Source organism: Sitophilus oryzae, unplaced genomic scaffold, assembly GCF_002938485.1.
Source record: "Sitophilus oryzae breed Bouriz unplaced genomic scaffold, Soryzae_2.0 scaffold_1976_pilon_pilon, whole genome shotgun sequence".
Taxonomy (NCBI): domain Eukaryota; kingdom Metazoa; phylum Arthropoda; class Insecta; order Coleoptera; family Curculionidae; genus Sitophilus; species Sitophilus oryzae.
The window spans coordinates 887,672-893,776 of record NW_022146697.1 but is presented as its reverse complement, the minus strand read 5'-3'; positions in this window follow the sequence as shown (position 1 = coordinate 893,776).

Sequence of the window (6,105 nt, the reverse complement as noted above, 5' to 3'; positions counted from 1 at the left end):
TTCCCCTCGGGTCGGGCAAATGTTGGAATAAGACCCATTTCGCTCGATTTGCCGTGTCCCTTTTGAAAAAAACCCGACTCGAAGCGGATAGTAATTGAATTTGTTATAGGCCTTTGCACGGACCGTGAGTTCCGTGCTTCAATGGCGACGGCCTGGCCGACAGAGACCGTAGAAGCGATGTGAAATTGTATGAATATATAAAATCATTGCCAGTTTCAATTAGTAGTGGGAACTATCGAATGAATACTATCGAAACATTCGATAGTTGCAATTCATTCGAATAATTCGATAGTTAGTAAGAAAACATTCGTTGAAAACTATTCGAATAAAAATTATCGAATAGATCCGTCATCTGCCTTGAAATATTGTATTCTAGTAATTCGGCAGCAAAAACCATTCATTTATAAAATTCATTCATTTATAAAATTCATTCATTTATAAAATTCATTCATTTATAAAATTCATTCATTTATAAAATTCATTTATTTATGAAATTCATTTATTCGTCAGGATCGATTATAATAAAATATTAACTGAATTTTAGTTGTCGCCCGGCGACGTAGGTTTTTTCCGAGAAAGCGGTCGGTGGCAATGCTATGAAAGAAGCCGGCATCTTTGATTTTTTGCGGAGTCATATATAGATAAGGACACATTATTTTTTTTATTGAGGTGCTAGTATTTACACAGAAAATACATTATGAAGGGCACTGTTGCCATATTTTTGTATTAGTTGATATTAGCAAAGAATATTATTATTTGGCTTTAGTTAGTTAGGGATAGTATGTCTATATATTCTGCATTTTTTTATTAATATTCTGTTGTTACACTGCAATAATACTTGTTATTTTGGATGTAGGAAAATTATTTTTAATGTTTTTAAGCAAAGACTAGTTTAATAAATAAAAATAACAGTAATAATTTGTTATACCTATTAACAACAAAATTTAAAATCATTTAATATAAATATTTTTTTTAAGTAGTAGCAAAATATAAACAACAAATTAGATGTCAAAATTATTTATATCAGATCCTATTTAAAAATAATATAGTCTCTAATTTTTTTGGCAACGTTGGTTTATTAAATAATAATAATTAAAAAATAATATTAACAACAAATTTTAAAATCATGAAATATAAACATTTATTAATTTTCTAAGCAAGCGGTGTAATGGAAGGAAAATATAAATAAAAAATTAGAAATCAAAATTATTTATATTAGGTGCTTTATATTACTATTTAAAAATTATATTTACTTTTACTGGCATTTACTTTAAAAAATAAATGAAATATTTCTTCGCAAAAAACTACATGTAAGAGAATTAGCATAAACAAAATACAAACATCGTTAACTTTTTTTTTAAATTGGCACGTGTAAAATTTTCATTTTAATTTTCTCACCCCATAGTTTGAGTTCGATAACCATTTATTTAACCACATTACTTAAATATAATTATTAAGTTCCAACTAATTCATAGGTATTATTAAAACATCTAAAATACAAATATGTATTTTTAAAATTAATTGTAAGTTCATCTCATCTCTCTTAAAAATTGCTACTTCTCAAAATTTCCCATTAAAAAATAGACCATATACCATATAAAATGAAATAATTGAAAGATCGGACTACGGAAAACCACACAAATTATCGGAAAAATTTTGACCACCTGCACATGCACACAATCGTCAATAAATAAAATTAAAAAATAACTACTATTTTAGTATTTTAACTATTTTAATAAACGCAAAAATAGCACAGTATTTATACGGCGAAGTTATAAAAATTTGGAAGAACCAATAATGCACTGACGCATACAAAATCCAAACGAATACTAAATTTCATTTATCAAAAGCATTCGATAGTCGTGGCTCAACGATAACCATTTAGTCGCACGGCGAGGTTGTCACATATGCTTTTGTTTACAAATGAATGAATGATTTTATTCGAATAAAACCATTCGATAGTTGAAATCATTCATTCATTAACCATTCGATAGTCTAATTCATTCGATAGTTCCCATCGCTAGTTTCAATGCGTTTCGATGGGACTGATTTCAGAGTAAGCTTTTTTGATGCGGGACTTATACTACGGACCGATCTGGAATACAATTACAATAGTTTTATTATTTAATTTTATTATAACGAGTTAGTATATCAAATTGTATACAGGGTGGTTTGAACTGTATTCCGGAAACTTTGGCAGCATATTCTGCAGATAAAAATAAGTAAAAAAGTTCGTATAAATGTATGTCCTAAAATGCTTAGTTTCGGAGGTACAGGGTGTGGTAGGTTCAGTTTTATTTTCATTGTTTCCAAATAATTTCTGAAATAACGTCAATATTTGGATGAAAATTGGTGTCTGGGAGTTCTTCCACATGAGAAATTTGATTTTGATGTCAATATAACTGCTATTTATAGGGGGCGCCACCTACATATTTTTTAACTGGTTTGAAGAGTAATAACTTTTTCTCCGTACCTGTATAAAACTACTGAGTAAAAAAATATACATTTACGATATTTTTACGTATTTTGATATTTACCAAGAGACCTTTGGGTAAAAATCGCTACGAGTAATGGTTATTGAGATATTTGGAATCGAAATTATCAATACCTATCATTTTTGACATAAATTAAACATGTTGACTTAATTGTTTTTAGACTGAAATCATAAATTTGAAATGTTTTTGTGCCAAAAGTTCAACAGAAACTGTTTCATCATCATTTTTTTTGATGATGACATGTATTGACTATTTTCATTCTAAATATCTTGAGAACGGTTGCCCGCGCGTATATAGCGATTTTTACCAAGAGACATTTTTTACGAAAAAAATCACGGAAATGTTTTTTCGTTATATTCACTCAGTAGTTTTATATAGGTACAGACAAAAAGTTCTCCTTCAAACCAGTTAAAACACATGTAGGGGGCGCCCCTTACAAATAGGAGTCATATTGACATCAAAATCAAATTTCTCATGTCAAAAAACTCCTAGACACCAATTTTCATCCAAATATTGACGTTAGAAATTATTTGGAAAAAATCGAAATAAAAATGAAACTTCTACACCCTGTATCTCCGAAACTAAGCATTTTAGGACAGACATTTATACGAACTTTTTTACTTATTTTAATGTGCAGAATATGCTGCCGAAGTTTCCGGAATACAGTTCGGACCACCCTGTATATTATGTTTGTTTACGGCCTTTAATAGATTAATATAACAGCAGTATTGCTTGATTATCAATATATCGAGTTGATTGGGAAAATGATTGATTGACCCGACGCCGACGACGTTAACAAAATATGGTCCATATTTTGTCAGCATGGAGATCCTATTCTTAGACCTACTGAATATACATATAAAATTATTTGTTTCGGAGGGGTATGATGGTAACAAAAAAATTAAAAAAAAACAACCCCTATTAAAAAATAGGGGTCGATAGTAGAAGGGTGAAAATTTAAGGTTGTATGTGTTTTTTAATGCCAAATTATAAAAAAATAAAAATAAAAAAAATTGCCCAAAAAAAAACTCTTTTCACTTGGGGGTATAAAAAAAGATAACAGCCTATTTTCAGAATACCTACAGAATAGGGTTTCCGGAATCGGAGATCTTTTTCGGAACCGCGGGAATTTCGGTACCGCGTTTATTTGTTCAGTGGTGATGCAGTTCATCAATGAGAAAGCAAGGGATGGTTTTTCAAAGTACAATGGATAAAAAATTGAGATTTTTAATCAAAATAATATCAAATTATTATTTAATCACAAACATGAACACAAGTATAGAAAAAAGTATAGGTAACTTAAATTTCACCTCAAACAACATAAACCAACTTAACTGAATATGAGACAAGAGCCCTAAAATATTGAATTAAAAATGCAAATATCTATAAAACATAACATAATAAATATTATAGGAACTTCAAAAGAAAAAAGAAGCAAGAACAATAAGAAATACACTGATAAAAAAGATAGACTTGAACTAAAGTCGTCATCGTTCTTGAAAAAAAAATTAGTGGCAAGAGAATTTATTTTAGTGTAAAAGAAAATATTTTGCCTGAAGAAAAACTCTCTTAACTCAAGAAAACTGGTTCTCTTGAAAAATTCGAAAATTTCTCTTGAATCTATTTTTATTCAACCAGGTGCAAGTTACTTTGTTTTCAGATAATAAGAAAAATACGCTAGGAAGTACCTCATTCAAGAAACATGGCCATTTTTCCAATAGCTAAATACTCTTTTGATGAAAAATAATAACGACACGCAAAGACAATAACGAAGGACGGTATATAGAATCAGTCGGCAGTTCACGGGTTTTGTTGCTTGGAATTTTCCACTTGGAATTTTGCATAATTTGCTTTTTAAGCGCATATCGTATAACAAATTAGTGATCGTTATTAACATGCATTTGTCATTTTTATGGACAAATTTTAGGATATATGGATTCTTTAGAGGAGTTTCTGAAAAACATGGAAATTAGAGCATTTATTTGCTATATTTGAAGGTAAGAAACATTTACCTAATGTACCTGTTTAGATAATGCATGCGTGACTATAGATAGAATAAGCATAATAAATAAGCAAATAATTACAAAAATTTTAGAATTTCAAGTCGTCGTATTAAAAAATTCAAAATATGACCAAAGCTTATAATTTTAATAATGTATTTGCTTTACTTTGATTAATCGTGATGTAACATTTTTTTGTAATTTGTAGAGTGGTGAACCATCCCAAAGAGTACCAAGGAGTGAAGAAGCAGAAATAACTATTATCGAGGAAAATAATATCATTTTACTTACTACAGACCAGGAAAACCTAAATTTATCAGAAAATATTATACCTCGTAATATGCCTGTATAAATATGATGTATAGACTTTTCTTAGATCAAAATAAATTTTAGTTGAGTCAATAGTATTCGCTATTGGTTTAAGAAAAGTGTCTCTTTAATCAAGAAATGTCCCTTTTCAATCAAGAATTTTTGCATGAATCCAAGAGACTATTGTTCTTGTAGCAAGAACTTCTTTGCATATTCATTTTGGATCAAGAGTGAAATACTTTGGACAGATAGATTCTTCTATTTTCTAAAGTAATTTTTAAAGCTTGGTTAAAGAAACATCGTTCTTAGCCCTATTGAAAAGCGCCAATCTTTTGGGTCAAAGTCATATTCATTTCGAATGAGAGATCCTTTTTTTCAGTGTAGCATTATTCCTTATTTAGAAGAGTTTGATGTCGCCGCTAGAAAATATCAAAGGACTTTCTCACGTAACAAAAAAATAATTTTTTAATTATTGTTACCGAGGCCCAGTTCTGTGATAGCCAAAAAGATCTGAACCCTAATTGGCAGTATTAATTAGAGTTTCCAGAACCGTGCTAAAATATTTTTGTCCAACGATTGTGGAGTTCGTCAATTAGCAAGCAAGGGATGGTGGACTCAAAAGTAAAACCGATAAAAAATTTAGTTTCAAATGAAAATAATATAAATTATTGTCATGAGAAAGTAAATATGAACACAAAATAATGAACACAAGCTGAAAAAAAATGAAAAGGTAGCTCAAAATTACATCAAACCACATCAACCAACCTCGAAACCAACTTAACTAAATTAGAAAAAAAACTAACATTTTTAATTAACGATGCAAATGTTCAATCCAGTTCAGCAATATTATACTAAATAATAAAATAACATATTTAAACTTCAATAATTGGTAATAAACATAATAGAAACTTCAAAATAACTTCAAAAGTAAGAAATATTATTACTATTTATTTAGAAGAGTTTGATTTCGACCGCTAGAAAGAATCAAAAATTTATTAATTAATTTTATTAATTATTATTACCGAGTTCCGAAAGTACCGAAAGAACCGGGAATTAATAATTTCTAGTCCCTGTTCTTTAATGTCTCAAAAGAACCGGGATTTCCCGGTTCTGAACTCTAGTACTGAATATACATATAAAATTTCATCAAAATCGGTCAAGCCGTTTCGTAAGAATATGGTAACTGTGATACAAAAATTTTATACCGGGCGAGTCTTGAAAGTGGCCCACCCCTATAACTTTTTTATTTTTACAGATAAAAACACGAGATATGGTTTGTTAGTATATGACATAAATTAGGA